General features: G+C 37.8%; 1 non-coding gene across 1 annotated transcript; it reads right to left on the minus strand.

The window, feature by feature from the left end:
- Nucleotides 1-10,949: 10,949 nt before the first annotated feature.
- LOC112780404 (small nucleolar RNA R71) lies at nucleotides 10,950-11,053 on the minus strand. The gene has a single exon (XR_003191244.1). It is a non-coding gene; the product is annotated as a small nucleolar RNA R71 (small nucleolar RNA).
- Between the last annotated feature and the right edge of the window lie 6,598 nt (nucleotides 11,054-17,651).

Consider the following 17,651-nt stretch of genomic DNA (forward strand, 5'->3'; position numbering starts at 1 on the left):
TAAAAGAAACCTTCATGCTGCTGGTTATTGGTTAAATCCAGCTTTTCGATTTAATTCTGCAGAATTTGACAAGCACAAAGAAACAATTTCTGGCCTATTAGATGTGATTGAGAGATATGCTTACGGTGATGCTGATTTGATTACTAAATTGACAAGTGAGAAGAGAATCTTTAAGAATGCTGAAGGAGACTTTGGGAGACAGTCTGCAATACGTGAGCGAAGCACAGTGATGCCTGGTAAATTTTGTATTAAAATTAGTTTTTTATGATTGTGATATGTTTAAGATTTGATATTTATGATTGTGATTGTTTTCTTTTTATGTTAAGATCAATGGTGGGAATCTTATGGATGTGGAGCACCAAACCTGCAAAAGTTAGCAATTCGTGTTTTGAGTCAAACTTGCAGTTCTTCAGGTTGTGAGCGTAACTGGAGCATTTTTGAACACATTCACTCAAAGAAAAGGAATCGGTTAGAGCATCAAAAGCTTAATGATCTTGTTTATGTTCATTACAACTTAAGGCTACAACAAAGGTACTTTTTATTATTCTTTCTTGAAGGCATTATTTAAAATTTTTAGTCATAATAAGAATAATCAAGTTACTTGATAACATAGGAACCGAATGAGAAAGCAAAGTTATGATCCAATTTGTCTTGATGCATTTGAGGATCATTCGGAATGGATAATGGAAGATTCACCACCATTTTTAACTCCTGAAGAAGTTGATGCTTTACGGAATGATCTTGCAAATATGTCTCTTCAATCAGCTTTAGATGATTTGGGTATGTTGTTGTTAGGGATATTTTGTAATGCTTTAACCAAATATTTTGCCTTATTATTGATTATGATTTGTGAAACATTATTGAAATGCTAGATGAATTGAATCTGGAAGAAGATCGAGATGATGGTGAAGCTAATAATACTTCTGTGGAAAATACAAATCAGAATGAAACCAATCAACATGTAGCTCCAGATTTGTCAGATGAAGATAGATATCCAGACTTTGAAGTTACTCCTTGGATATAATCTATGAATTGTTATTTTCATTATGTTAAATTGAGTTGTTCATGTAATAGACTAATAGAACTAAATTTTATGTTTATTCTCGGATTACTACTTATTTTTAGGATTTGAGATTTAATGTTTATTAAAATGTTATTGGAGATATATTTTTTAACTGTTAATTTTTAAGTTTTTAGGCTTTTAGCTATTTTATACATTTTACTTGTGTGGGACCGGGTTAACCGGTTCAACCAGTGACCCACCGGTTGAACCAGTGACCCAGTGACCAAGTAGTCTGACCGGTTTGATCACCGGTTCGGTTCTGACAACTATGGTTTAAACCGCTGTTTTAACCGACAAGAAAATGTCTTTATTTGGAAATAATGGTGGTTTGAACCGCCGTTTTAACCTATTCAAAAATCACTGTTTCAATCCAAGAAATTGTGGCGGTTTACAAAAAATCGCCGTAATAACCAGAATGGCACCCAGAATTACGTCACTTTACGAAACGCCATTCTTGGTAATGATGGCGGTTCAAACCGCCGTAAATATAAAAAAAAACCGCCGTTTAGGCCCCGGTAAAGGCCAAACCAAACAATCTCCACGGGCGCTAATAGCTAAAGAAGGAGCCCTTGCCCCGGTATTGAGAAGGAAAGCAACCGAGTCGATGGCGAGAACCTCAATTCATCTTTGCTTGCGCTATTATTCTACTTTCTTATCTTGCTTTGGCGGGTGCTGCCATGTCCTTGGATTTCCCTTTAGTGTTTGATTTTACCATTATATCATTTATGTACTATACATTGATATATCTGTTGATATATATTTTAGATAGATATTCTATCTATGACCGTACTATGTTTCTAATTAAGAAGGAAGAAGATTTAATCGACTTCTTTCTTAAAATATGTTACATCCTCTCCTGTTTTTGTTATTTAATCTTTTGCTATAACTTTTTTCATTATTTACCCATAATTTTTTGTAGTGTGAACCTAGAAGGACTCTTGGCTCCTACACTACTCCAAATCCTAGCTTCTTTGGTAATAGCATTATTGTACTCCTGTGGGTGTTAACAACTTTGAGTTGAAGTCTCAACTTATTTCTCTGGTGCAATAAAACTGTCAGTTTCATGGACTCCTGCGAAAAGACCCAAACTTATTCATCTCTAATTTCCTGCAAATTTGTGATACAGTAAAGACCAATGGAGCCCATCCTGATGTTTATCGGTTATTATTCTTTCCGTTTGCTATACGGGATAGATCCAAGCAGTGGCTTGACACACAATTCAAGGAGAGTTTGGATACATGAAAAAAATTGGTCAATAGATTTCTGACCAAATTCTTTCCACCTCAGAAGCTGACTAGGCTAAGGACTGATGTTCAGACTTTCAGACAGAGAGAGGGTGAATCTCTCTATGAAGCTTGGGAGTGGTACAAGCTGATGCTAAGAAAATGTCCTTCTGACATGTTTTTAGACTGGATCCAGTTACAGATCTTTTATGATGGAGTTATTGAGACTGCCAAAATATCTTTGGATAATTTTGCTGGCGGGTCTCTTCACATGAAAAAGACCCCTGAGGAGGTCTAAATTTGATTGAGATGGTTGCTAACAAATAATATCTGTATTCTTCTGAGAGGACATTTGTGAGGAAAAGAGTGATGGAATTGGATGCTTTGGACATAATTCTTGCTCAGAATAAAGCTATGTCTCAATAGATAAATGCCATTACTCAACACTTGGGTGGACTACAAGTTTCAGCTATTAATACCCAGGATGCTTCCTATGACATGAGTGGCGGATTCCCTCAAAGTGAGCCTTTTGATTATGGTCAATTTTCTTCTGAACAGGTTAATTATGTGGACAATTCTTCCAGACCCCCAATAATGATCCTTTTTCTAAGACTTATAATCTGGAGTGTAGGAATCACCCAAATTTTGGATGAAAAATCAATCACAGAGGCACCAGAGCTTCAATAATAATCAGCGCTATAAGAATAATTTCACCAACAATAATCCACGATCCAGTTTTCAGAAATCCTCTGACTTGGAATCTATAGCTGCAGAGCTCTCCAAGAGTACTCTTAGTTTCATGCAAGAAACTAGAGCTGCAATTAAGAACTTGGAGGTTCATATGGATCAACTAGCTATAAAAGCTGATATTGATAAGAGATCCATAAATACCTTTTCTAGTAACACAATTCCAAATTCAAGAGAGGAGTACAAGGTTATCACCTTGGTAAGTGGACCAGTGACAGTTAAGGAAGCACAAGTTACTGACGAATCGGTTCAAAAAGAAGCTCCGGAAAAGGCACAAGCCAAGGAGAAGGACACCCCTGAGAGGCACCTTGATAATCCCGTTCCGGTTGATCTTGAGTAATATCCAATGAAGCCTAAAGCACCTGAGTACAAGCCAAAGATGCTATATCCTCAGAGGCTTCAAAATGAGACCAAGGACAAGTAGTTTCCAAAGTTCTTGGAAGTCTTCAGAAAGTTACAAATCAATATTCATTTTGCTGAGGTTTTAGAGCAAATGCCAATCTATGTTAAGTTCATGAAGGAGTTTCTACCCAAGAAGAGAACTTCAAAGGAAGATGAGACAATGATCATGACCAAGGAATGTAGTGCCATCATTCAGAGTAAATTGCCAAGAAAGATGCAGGATCCAGGAAGCTTTCAAATACCATGTACCATTGGAAGCACAACTTTTGAAAAAGCCTTGTGTGATCTAGGAGCAAACATCAATTTAATGCCCTTGTCTGTGATGAAAAAGTTTCAAATCAAAGAGGCACAACTAACAAGGATAGCATTACAAATAGCAGACAAATATCTGAAACATGCACATGGAATAGTGGAGAATATCTTGGTCAAAGTGGGGAAGTTCTTCCTCCCAACAGATTTTGTAATTCTTGACATGGGAGAGGATGAAAATACCTCTATAATCCTAGGAAGACCATTCCTAGCCACTAGGAGAGCTCTAATTGATGTAGCAGAGGGTGAATTAGTTCTTAGAGTGCATGATGAGCAACTGGTCTTTCATGTCTTCAAAAATATGCATTCATCAGGTGAAGAGGAGAGGTGCATGCAGATTGAGCTTATTGATCCAAACCTTCAAGAACCTCCTGAGGATGCACAACAGGATCTGCAGCTCAAGCCTCCTTTGATGACAATCAACAAAATTTTCCCTGACATCAAACCTAAGTTTGGTATTGGGTGTGCGTCATCCACCAAGGAGGAAGTTTCCAAGAAGAAAGTGCCAAGGGGATGGAAAAACCAAAAGATCCCCACTAAAGGTTACTCACTAGGGTTAAAAGTGGTGTTGACTTAAAATCCAGAGTTACCTTATACAGTAAACAAAATCCTCTCTCTTGAGCATATTGAGCTGATCCATGAGGATACAGGGAGAAGATTCACAGTGAGAGCGAATGAGTTAAAACATTATGATCAACCCCCACCTTAACAAGAAATCAACCGTCAAGCTAGTGACGTTAAAGAAGCACTTTTTGGGAGGCAACCCAACCCGAGTATCCTTTAATTTTCTATTTATTTTTATTTTTATTTTGATTTCTTGTTTTTTGTTTTAATTCCATTTTATTCTTATCTATCAGTAGTTTTCTTTGTTTTTAATTTTCTTGAATTATGCAAGATGTTTAACACAGGAACAGGTGCAATTGGAATGAAAAATGGACACCCCAAATAGAAGTTGACACGCAGGGGGTGGCGCCAAACTCCACGACATGACATTTGGCGCCACATGAGCATCAATTTGAAAGAGAAATCACGAAGGGGTGGCGCCAAACTCCACGACATGGTGTTTGGCGCCACATGAACGTAACATATTACAATTGCTATTGAGTGAGGGGTGCCAAACGCCCAATCCTGGCGTGTGGCACCAAAATTTTTTTTAAAAAAATTATTATTAAAAAAATAAATAAAAATAAAAATAAATAAAAGGGGAGAGCCTGGCGTCCAGCACCACATCACGGGCGTCTGGCGCCAGGCATTAACACATTTGAGTTTCCACTGCGGTGCCAAACGCTGCATCACTGGCGTTTGGTGCCAGGCCATCCGTTTTGAATTCTATTTTTTCTTCTTTTCTTTTTTTTTTTCCTAGGCCTATTCTGCATCTTTATTCTCCCATTCTTTTTATTTTTTGTTTATTAATATTCTGCATGTTCCCCATCTTCTCTCTCCCTTTTCTCTTGGTTTAATTTTCTTTTGCTCGGGGAGGAACATACTTTTAAGTTTGGTGTTGTTACTCTACTAATTTTTCTATTTTTATCCATGGCAGCAACTGACCTCTTCCCTTGAGCAGATGAGGATGAGCCAGGACAGTCACGACGTCCTTCTCCATCAGATTATGGCTGAGCAAAAGCCTAAGCACCATGAGCTTTTTCAGATGAAAGAGGAGATAGGACGACTGAGAGGACCTTATGGAGCACCACCTGAGCAGAGAAATGACCATCGTGATAACTGAGGTGGTTAAGTTCTCTTTTTCATTCTCTTATTATTATGTTATTTTTCTACTTTCTATTTTATTTTTAATATCCTTTGCGTGAGCCAAGGTTTATTTTAGTATTTCTAGTTTATCTTAATATTTCTAGTTTATTTTAGTTTTATTTCAATTCAATTATGTCTCATGTATCACTATCTGAGCTTGAATTCAAAAAAAAAAAAAAAAGGAAGAGAAAAGTGGTATAATGCAGGAGTTGTTGAGCTTAAATTTATAATTGTTTTGTCAAATTATATGTGGTGGTATTTATTTGTGATTGTGACTGCATAGAAAGAATAGTGCATGAATGAATCTGAAAACAAGGAGATGTTAGTTTATGATAAACAGGAACTTAGAGAAGTGTTATGAGCTCTCCAAGAGTTAAACAAGAAATTGATCCTTGAAGCAAAAGAAACAGCAAGAAAAGAATAAGAAAAAGCAAGGCTTAAGGCTCTGAGCATCAATGGCTAGGAAGGTCAATTGATCAAAAGCTCAAAAGAGTTATTTTTCTAGTTATATGCTTGTGGTGTGAATGTGTCAAGAAATCTTGAGACAGAACACTTAGAGTAAAAGCCAAATGCAATTAAAGAGAAGGAAAGGCTCTAAGCACCACTGACAAGAAAGAATCTAAAAAAAATGATCAAAGCTCAAAGATTTCCCCAATTAAGTGCTTGTGGTGTTTCCATGTTGAGTAAAGCTTGACACAAAACATTTAGAGTCACGGCTAGGCTCAAGGTGCAAAGCACCTAAGGAAAAAAAAATTAAAAGTGCTGTGTTCAAGGATCAATCAGGAGTTAAAAGAAAGAGAATTCATAACATCATTCGGGTTCTAGTTTTGTATGACATTGATATCACCAAGTTTTCAAGAGACAGAGAGATGCCAAAATTATTCATAATCACAGTGTCATTAACCCCATTCAAAGGACAGACATAAGCTTGATTGACAGCTCAACTCTTAAGCAAACTGACATCCCAAATTTCTATTGTTTAAGTTGCTTGAGGATAAGCAACAATTCAAATTTGGTGTTGTGATGCGTGAGCATCTTTCTTATCTTTTCTTAGTAATTTGCATGTGGATTTGCTATATTATTCTGAGATTTAGGTGTTTTAAACTAGCATGAATTCTACTTTGAGTTATTTTACAATTTAATTTATTACAGGTAGCATTCAGGCAAGTTTGGCAGAGTTTGGAAAAGGGAAAACACCCAGAATTGAAGACAAATGCAAAAAGAATTCATGCATGTTGTCAACCCTGACCTCTTCACACTCTAATGAGCATAACTTGAGCTATAGAGGTTCAAATGATGCAGTTTTAGTGATACTAGAAAGCTAACTTCCAGAGTTTTCTAACAATATATAATAGTTGATGAGCGGATAATTTATACGCTTTTTGGCATTGTTTTTAGTATGTTTTTAGTAGGATCTAGTTACTTTTAGGGATGTCTTTATTAGTTTTTATGTTAAATTCACATTTTTGAACTTTACTATGAGTTTGTGTGTTTTTTTGTGATTTCAGGTATTTTCTGGCTGAAATTGAGGGACTTGAGCAAAAATCAGATTCAGAGGTTGAAGAAGGACTGCTGATGCTGTTGGATTCTAACCTCTCTACACTCAAAGTGGATTTTCTGGAGCTACAGAACTCAAAATGGCGCGCTTCCAATTGCGTTGGAAAGTAGACATCCAGGGCTTTCCAGCAATATATAATAGTCCATACTTTGGCCGAGTTTAGATGATGTAAAAGGGCGTTGAACGCCAGTTATACGCTGCTGTCTGGAGTTAAACGCCAGAAACACGTCACAAACCAGAGTTGAACGCTAGAAATACGTTACAACATGGCGTTCAACTCCAGAAAGAGCCTCTGCACGTGTAACATTCAAGCTCAGCCCAAGCACACACCAAGTGGGCCCCGGAAGTAGATTTATGCATCAAGTACTTACTTCTGTAAACCCTAGTAACTAGTTTAGTATAAATAGGACTTTTTACTATTGTATTAGACATCTTATGATCTTCGGATCATCTTTGATCACGTTTTGGGGGCTGGCCATTCGGCCATGCCTGAACCTTTCACTTATGTATTTTCAACGGTAGAGTTTCTACACTCCATAGATTAAGGTGTGGAGCTCTGCTGCTCCTCAAAGATTAATGCAAAGTACTACTGTTTTTCTATTCAATTCAACTTGTTCCGCTTCTAAGATATTCATTCGCACTTCAACCTGAATGTGATGAACGTGACAATCATCATCATTCCCTATGAACGCGTGCCTGACAACCACTTCCGTTCTACCTTAGATTGAATGAGTATCTCTTGGATCTCTTAATCAGAATCTTCGTGGTATAAGCTAGATTGATGACGACATTCATGAGAGTCTGAAAAGTCTAAACCTTGTCTGTGGTATTCCGAGTAGGACTCTGGGATTGAATGACTGTGACAAACTTCAAACTCGCGAGTGCTGGGCGTAGTGACAGACGCAAAAGGAGGGTGAATCCTATTCCAGTATGATCGAGAACCTCAGATGATTAGCCGTGCTGTGACAGAGCATTTGGACCATTTTCACAAGAGGATAGGATGCAGCCATTGACAAGGGTGATGCCTCCAGACGATTAGCCATGCAGTGACAACGCATCGGACCATTTTCCAGAGAGGATTAAAAGTAGCCATTGACAACGGTGATGTCCTTACATAAAGGCAGCCATGGAAAGGAGTAAGATTGATTGGATGAAGACAGCAGGAAAGCAGAGGTTCAGAGGAACGAATGCATCTCTGTACGTTTATTTGAAATTCTCACCAATGAATTACATAAGTATTTCTATCCTTAGTTTATGTTTACTTATTACTAATTTTCGAAAACTCCATAACCTTTTGATATCTGCCTGACTGAGATTTACAAGGTGACCATAGCTTGCTTCATACCAACAATCTCCGTGGGATCGACCGTTACTCACGTAAGGTTTATTACTTGGACGACCCAGTGCACTTGCTGGTTAGTTGTATCGAAGTTGTGAATGAAAAACGATTTATTTAGACGTGTGTACAGAGTTTTTGGCGCCGTTGCCTGAGATCACAATTTCGTGCACCAAATTTTTGGCGCCTTTGCCGGGGATTGTTCGAGTTTGAACAACTGACGGTTCATTTTATTGCTTAGATTGGATAATTTTCTTCTTATTTTCAAAAATTTTTCAAAAAAATTTTCAAAAATCTTTCAAAAAAATTTTCTCCTTTGTTTTCGAAATATTTAAAAAAAAAATGTTTTCAAAAAAATATATTTTTCTTCAGAATTTTTAAGAATGAATTTTAGTGTTTCATGATGATTTGTTGAATCCTGGCTGGCTGTGAAGCCATGTCCAAATTCCTTTGGACTAAGGATTCAACTAATCACTTCAATGCATGTAATAGCATACTAAAGCTTGGCTGGCTATTAAGCCATGCCTAACCCTCAGATTGGAGCTTTAGACTAAAGAGCACAAGATTCCTGGAATTCATATTAAAAATTTTTTGGAATCCTTATTTTTCTTTTTCACATTAATTTTCGAAAAATAAAAAAAAATTTAATAAAATCATAAAAATAAAAAATATTTCATGTTTCTTGTTTGAGTCTTGAGTCAAGTTGAAAGTTTGGTGTCAATTGCATATTCATCTTGCATGTTTCGAAAAATTCATGCATTCATAGTGTTCTTCATGATCTTCAAGTTGTTCTTGGTAAGTCTTCTTGTTTGATCTTGATGTTTTCATGTTTTGTGTCTTTTCTTGTTTTTCATATGCATTCTTGCATTCATAGTGTCTATACATGAAAAATTTTTAAGTTTGGTGTCTTGCATGTTTTCTTTGCATTAAAAATTTTTCAAAAATATGTTCTTGGTGTTCATCTTGACATTCAAAGTGTTCTTGGTGTTCATCTTGACATTCATAGCATTCTTGCATGCATTCATTGTTTTGATCCAAAATTTTCATGCATTGCATCATTTTCATATTTTTCTCTCTCATCATTAAAAATTCAAAAATCAAAAAAATATCTTTCTCTCCTTTCTCTCATAAATTCAAAAATTTGAGTTGACTTTTTCAAAACTTTTTAAAATCTAGTTGTTTTTATGAGTCAAATCAAATTTTCAATTTAAAAATCTTATCTTTTTCAAAATCTTTTTCAAAAATAAAATCTTTTTCATTTTTCTTATTTATTTTCAAAAATTTTAAAAATATTTTTCAAAAATCTTTTTCTTATCTTTATCTCCTAATTTTCGAAAATAACATCATCAATTAATGTTTTGATTCAAAAATTTCAAGTTTGTTACTTACTTGTTAAGAAAGATTCAAACTTTAAGTTCTAGAATCATATCTTGTGATTTCTTGTGAATCAAGTCATTAATTGTGATTTTAAAAATCAAATCTTTTTCAAAACTAATTTCAATCATATCTTTTCAAAAATATCTTCTTATCTTATCTTTTTCAAAATTTGATTCTAAAATATCTTTTCTAACTTCTTATCTTCTTATCTTTTCAAAATTGATTTTCAAATTTGTTTCAACTAACTAACTAACTTTTTGTTTGTTTCTTATCTTTTTCAAAACTACCTAACTAACTCCCTCTCTCTCTAATTTTCAAAAATATCTTCCCTCTTTTTTCAAAATTTCTTTTTAATTAACTAATTATTTTAATTTTTGATTTTAATTTTCGAAAAATTACTAACCTTTTTCAAAAACTATTTTCGAAAATCACTAACTCTTTTTAAAAAATAATTTTCAAAAATTCTCCTTCTCTCTCATCTCCTTCTATTTATTTATTCATCTACTAACACTTCATCTCACCCAAATTCGAACCCCCTCTTCCATCTGTGTTCGAATTTTTTCTTCTTCTTTTCTTCTACTCACACAGGGACCTCTATACTGTGGTAAAAAAGACCCCTATTATTATTATTTTTCTGTTCTTCTTTTTCATATGAGCAGGAGGAAGGACAAGAATATTCTTGTTGGAGCAGATCCAGAACCTGAAAGGACTCTGAAGAGGAAACTAAGAGAAGCTAAATTACAATAATCCAGCAAGCACCTTTCAGAAATTTTTGAACAAGAAGAGGAGATGGCAGCCAAAAATAATAATAATGCAAGGAGGATGCTTGGTGACTTTACTGCACCTAATTCCAATTTACATGGAAGAAGCATCTCCATTCCTGCCATTGGAGCAAACAATTTTGAGCTGAAACCTCAATTAGTTTCTCTGATGCAGCAGAACTGCAAGTTTCATGGACTTCCATCTGAAGATCCTTTTCAGTTCTTAACTGAATTCTTGCAGATATGTGATACTGTTAAGACTAATGGAGTAGATCCTGAAGTCTACAGGCTCATGCTTTTCCCTTTTGCTGTGAGAGACAGAGCTAGAATATGGTTGGACTTTCAACCTAAGGATAGCCTGAACTCTTGGGATAAGCTGGTCAAGGCTTTCTTAGCTAAGTTCTTTCCTCCTCAAAAGCTGAGTAAGCTTAGAGTGGATGTTCAGACCTTCAGACAGAAAGAAGGTGAATCCCTCTATGAAGCTTGGGAGAGATACAAAGGACTGACCAAAAAGTGTCATTCTGACATGCTTTCAGAATGGACCATCCTGAATATATTCTATGATGGTCTGTCTGAATTAGCTAAGATGTCATTGGATACTTCTGCAGGTGGATCCATTCACCTAAAGAAAACGCCTGCAGAAGCTCAAGAACTCATTGACATGGTTGCTAATAACCAGTTCATGTACACTTCTGAGAGGAATCCTGTGAGTAATGGGACGCCTATGAAGAAGGGAGTTCTTGAAATTGATACTATGAATGCCATATTGGCTCAGAATAAAATATTGACTCAGCAAGTCAATATGATTTCTCAGAGTCTGAATGGAATGCAAGCTGCATCCAACAGTACTCAAGAGGCATCTTCTGAAGAAGAAGCCTATGATCTTGAGAACCTTGCAATAGCAGAGGTAAATTACTTAGGTGAACCTTATGGAAACACCTATAACTCATCATGGAGAAATCATCCAAATTTCTCATGGAAGGATCAACAAAAGCCTCAACAAGGCTTTAATAATGGTGGAAGAAATAGGTTTAGCAATAGCAAGCCTTTTCCATCATCCACTCAGCAACAGGCAGAGAACTCTGAACAAAATACATCTAATTTAGCAAACTTAATCTCTGATCTATCTAAGGCCACTGTGAGTTTCATGAATGAAACAAGATCCTCCATTAGAAATTTGGAAGCACAAGTGGGCCAGCTGAGTAAAAGAGTCACTGAAATCCCTCCTAGTACTCTCCCAAGCAATACAGAAGAAAATCCAAAAGGAGAGTGCAAGGCCATTGATATAACCATCATGGCCGAATCCAAAGAGGAAGGGGAGGACGTGAATCCCAATGAGGAAGACCTCCTGGGACGTCCAGTGATCAATAAGGAGTTTCCCTTTGAGGAACCAAAGGAATCTGAGGCTCATCTAAAGACCATAGAGATTCCATTAAACCTCCTTATGCCATTCATGAGCTCTGATGAGTATTCCTCTTCTGAAGAGAATGAGGATGTTACTGAAGAGCAAGTTACCAAGTACCTTGGTGCAATCATGAAGCTGAATGCCAAATTATTTGGTATTGAGACTTGGGAAGATGAACCTCCCTTGTTCACTAATGAACTGAGTGATCTGGATCAACTGACATTGCCTCAGAAGAGACAGGATCCTGGAAAGTTCTTAATACCTTGTACCATAGGCACCATGACCTTTGAGAAGGCTCTATGTGACCTTGGGTCAGGGATAAACCTCATGCCGCTCTCTGTAATAGAGAAACTGGGAATCTATGGGGTGCAAGCTGCTAAAATCTCATTAGAGATGGCAGACAATTCAAGAAAACAGGCTTATGGACAAGTAGAGGACGTGTTAGTAAAGGTTGAAGACCTTTACATCCCTGCTGATTTCATAGTCTTAGATACTGGGAAGAATGAGGATGAATTCATCATCCTTGGAAGACCCTTCCTAGCCACAGCAAGAGCTGTGATTGATGTTGACAGAGGTGAATTAGTCCTTCAATTGAATGGGGACTCCCTTGTGTTTACAACTCAAGGTCATCCTTCTGTAAACATGGAGATGAAGCATAAAAAGCTTCTCTCAAAACAGAGTCAACCAGAGTCCCCACAGTCAAACTCTAAGTTTGGTGTTGAACTCCCATATCCAAACTCTAAGTTTGGTGTTGGGGAGTCTCAAAAATGCTCTGAACATCTGTGAGGCTCCATGAGAGCCCACTGTCAAGCTATTGACATTAAAGAAGCACTTGTTAGGAGACAACCCAATTTTTATTTATCTAATTCTATTTTTCTTGTTCTTTCATGTTTTATTAGGTTCATGATCATGTGGAGTCACAAAATAAATATAAAAATTGAAAACGGAATCAAAAACAGCAGAAGAAAAATCACACCCTGGAGGAAGACCTTACTGGCGTTTAAACGCTAGTAAGAAGCATCTGGCTGGCGTTCAACGCCAGAACAGAGCATGGTTCTGGCGCTGAACGCCCAAAATGGGCAGCATCTGGGTGTTTGAACGCCAGAATTGCATCCTGGAGAAGAGCTGGCGCTGAACGCCCAGAACAAGCATGGTTCTGGCGTTCAACGCCAGAAATGGGCAACAAATGGGCGTTCAACGCCCAGAACAAGCACCAATCTAGCGCTGAACGCCCAGAGTTGTGTGCAAGGGCATTTTGCATGCCTAATTTGGTGCAAGGTTGTAAATCCTTGAACACCTCAGGATCTGTGGACCCCACAGGATCCCCACCTACCTCCACTCACTTCTTCTCACCTCTCTTTCACACAATCCCATAAACACTCTTCTCCAAAACTCTTCACCAATCATCTCAATCTCTTCCCTATCACCACTTCACCACTCACATCCATCCACTCTTCCCCATAAACCTACCTCATAAACTCTACCTACCTTCAAAATTCAAAATCAATTTCCCACCCAAAACCCACCCTTATGGCCGAAACTTACCCCCCTCCCTTCCCTATATAAAGCCCTCCATTCTTCTTTATTTTCACACAACACAACCCTCTCGTCCCCTTCTTTGCTGAATACACCCCTCCCCCTCTCCTCCATATTTTCTTCTTCTTCTTCTTCATCGATTCTTTCTTCTCTTGCTTGAGGGCGAGCAATATTCTAAGTTTGGTGTGGTAAAAGCATAAGCTTTTTGTTTTTCCATTACCATTGATGGCACCCAAGACCGGAGAATCCTCTAGAAAAGGGAAAGGGAAGACAAAAGCTTCCACCTCCGAGTCATGGGAGATGGAAAGATTCATCTCCAAAGCTCATCAAGACCACTTCTATGATGTTGTGGTAAAAAAGAAGGTGATCCCCGAGGTCCCTTTCAAGCTCAAGAAGAATGAGTATCCGGAGATCCGACATGAAATCCAAAGAAGAGGTTGGGAAGTTCTAACAAACCCCATCCAAGAAGTCGGCATCCTAATGGTTCAAGAGTTCTATGCCAATGCATGGATCACTAGGAACCATGATCAAAGTAAAAACCCAAACCCAAAGAATTATATTACAATGGTTCGGGGGAAATACTTAGATTTTAGTCCGGAAAGTGTGAGGTTGGCGTTTAACTTGCCTATGATGCAAGGAGATGCACGCCCCTACACTAGAAGGGTCAACTTTAATCAAAGGTTGGACCAAGTCCTCATGGACATATGTGTGGAAGGAGCTCAATGGAAGATTGACTCCAAAGGCAAGCTGGTTCAATTAAGAAGACTGGACCTCAAGCCTGTGGCTAGAAGATGGTTGGAGTTCATCCAACGCTCCATCATCCCCACTAGCAACCGATTTGAAGTTACTGTGGATCGGGCCATCATGATTCATAGCATCATGATTGGAGATGAAGTAGAAATTCATGAAGTCATCTCCCTTGAATTCTACAAAATTGCCGAAAAGCCCTCTCCTGGGGCAAGGCTAGCTTTACCTCATCTTATTTGCCATCTATGTTACTCAGCTGGAGATTTCATAGAAGGAGACATTCCCATAGAGGAAGAGAAGCCCATCACTAAGAAAAGGATGGAGCAAGCAAGAGAGCCCATTCATGGATCTCAAGAGACGCATGAAGCTCATCACCATGAGATCCCGGAGATGCCTCAAATGCATTTTCCTCCACAAAACTATTGGGAGCAAATCAACACCTCCCTAGGAGAATTAAGTTCCAACATGGGACAACTAAGGGTGGAACATCAAGAGCACTCCATCATTCTTCATGAAATAAGAGAAGATCAAAAAGCAATGAGGGAGGAGCAACAAAGACAAGGAAGAGACATAGAAGAGCTCAAGAACATCATTGGTTCCTCAAGAAGGAAACGCCACCATCACTAAGGTGGATTCATTCCTTGTTCTTATTTTCTGTTTTTCGTTTTCTCTATGTTAAGTGCTTATCCATGTTTGTGTCTTCATTACATGATCATTAGTATTTAGTAACTTTGTCTTAAAGTTATGAATGTCCTATGAATCCATCACCTCTCTTAAATGAAAACTGTTTTAATTCAAAAGAACAAGAAGTACATGAGTTTCAAATTTATCCTTGAACTTAGTTTAATTATATTGATGTGGTGACAATGCTTCTTGTTTTCTGAATGAATGCTTGAACAGTGCATATGTCTTTTGAAGTTGTTGTTTAAGAGTGTTAAATATGTTAGCTCTTGAAAGAATGATGATAAGGAGACATGTTATTTGATAATCTGAAAAATCATAAAAATGATTCTTGAAGCAAGAAAAAGCAGCAAAGAACAAAACTTGCAGAAAAAAAATAGGCAAAAAAAAAAAAAGATAGAAAAAGAAAAAGCAAGCAGAAAAAGCCAAAAGCTCTTAAAACCAAAAGGCAAGAGCAAAAAGCCAATAACCCTTAAAACCAAAAGACAAGGGTAAATAAAAAGGATCCCAAGGCTTTGAGCATCAGTGGATAGGAGGGCCTAAAAGAATAAAATCCTGGCCTAAGCGGCTAAACTAAGCTGTCCCTAACCATGTGCTTGTGGCGTGAAGGTGTCAAGTGAAAACTTGAGACTGAGCGGTTAAAGTCAAGGTCCAAAGCAAAATAAGAGTGTGCTTAAGAACCCTGGACACCTCTAATTGGGGACTTTAGCAAAGCTGAGTCACAATCTGAAAAGGTTCACCAAATTATGTGTCTGTGGCATTTATGTATCCGGTGGTAATACTGGAAAACAAAGTGCTTAGGGCCACAGCCAAGACTCATAAAATAGCTGTGTTCAAGAATCATCATACTGAACTAGGAGAATCAATAACACTATCTGAACTCTGAGTTCCTATAGATGCCAATCATTCTGAACTTCAATGGATAAAGTAAGATGCCAAAACTATTCAAGAGGCAAAAAGCTACAAGTCCCGCTTATTTAATTGGAGCTATGTTTCATTGATAGTTTGGAATTTATAGTATATTCTCTTCTTTTTATCCTATTTGATTTTCAGTTGCTTGGGGACAAGCAACAATTTAAGTTTGGTGTTGTGATGAGCGGATAATTTATACGCTTTTTGGCACTGTTTTTAGTATGTTTTTAGTAGAATCTAGTTACTTTTAGGGATGTTTTCATTAGTTTTTATGTTAAATTCACATTTCTGGACTTTACTATGAGTTTGTGTGGTTTTCTGTGATTTCAGATATTTTCTGGCTAAAATTGAGGGACTTGAGCAAAAATCAGATTCAGAGGTTGAAGAAGGACTGCTGATGCTGTTGGATTCTGACCTCCCTGCACTCAAAGTGGATTTTCTGGAGCTACAAAACTCAAAATGGCGCGCTTCCAATTGCTTTCAAGTGGGCCCCGGAAGTGGATTTATGCATCAAGTACTTACTTCTGTAAACCCTAGTAACTAGTTTAGTATAAATAGGACTTTTTACTATTGTATTAGACATCTTATGATCTTCGGATCATCTTTGATCACGTTTTGGGGGCTGGCCATTCGGCCATGCCTGAACCTTTCACTTATGTATTTTCAACGGTAGAGTTTCTACACTCCATAGATTAAGGTGTGGAGCTCTGCTGTTCCTCAAAGATTAATGTAAAGTACTACTGTTTTTCTATTCAATTCAACTTGTTCCGCTTCTAAGATATTCATTCGCACTTCAACCTGAATGTGATGAACGTGACAATCATCATCATTCCATATGAACGCGTGCCTGACAACCACTTCCATTCTACCTTAGATTGAATGAGTATCTCTTGGATCTCTTAATCAGAATCTTCGTGGTATAAGCTAGATTGATGACGGCATTCATGAGAGTCCGGAAAGTCTAAACCTTGTCTGTGGTATTCTGAGTAGGACTCTGGGATTGAATGACTGTGACGAACTTCAAACTTGCGAGTGCTGGGCGTAGTGACAGACGCAAAAGGAGGGTGAATCATATTCCAGTATGATCGAGAACCTCAGATGATTAGCCGTGCTGTGACAGAGCATTTGGACCATTTTCCCAAGAGGATAGGATGCAGCCATTGGCAAGGGTGATGCCTCCAGACAATTAGCCATGCAGTTACAGCGCATCAGACCATTTTCCAGAGAGGATTAAAAGTAGCCATTGACAACGGTGATGTCCTTACATAAAGCCAGGCATGGAAAGGAGTAAGATTGATTGGATGAAGACAGCAGGAAAGCAGTGGTTCAGAGGAACGAATGCATCTCTGTACGCTTATCTGAAATTCTCACCAATGAATTACATAAGTATTTCTATCCTTAGTTTATGTTTACTTATTACTAATTTTCGAAAACTCCATAACCTTTTGATATCTGCCTGACTGAGATTTACGAGGTGACCATAGCTTGCTTCATACCAACAATCTCCATGGGATCGACCCTTACTCACGTAAGGTTTATTACTTGGACGACCCAGTGCACTTGCTGGTTAGTTGTATCGAAGTTGTGAATGAAAAACGATTTATTTAGATGTGCGTACAGAGTTTCTGGCGCCGTTGCCTGAGATCACAATTTCGTGCACCAATAGTCTATGCTTATTCTATGGATTTGGAACATAAATTGGCGCCAAACGCCACGTCACGACATTTGGCACCGTGATCAACGCCATATACATCACAAGTCTCAAGTAGGGCGCCTGGAATGCCAAGTTGAACGCCATCATCACAAGCCATCTCAAATATGGCGCCTGGATCACCAAGTATGGCA

The sequence above is a fragment of the Arachis hypogaea genome, chromosome 19, assembly GCF_003086295.3.
Source record: "Arachis hypogaea cultivar Tifrunner chromosome 19, arahy.Tifrunner.gnm2.J5K5, whole genome shotgun sequence".
Classification (NCBI taxonomy): Eukaryota; Viridiplantae; Streptophyta; class Magnoliopsida; order Fabales; family Fabaceae; genus Arachis; species Arachis hypogaea.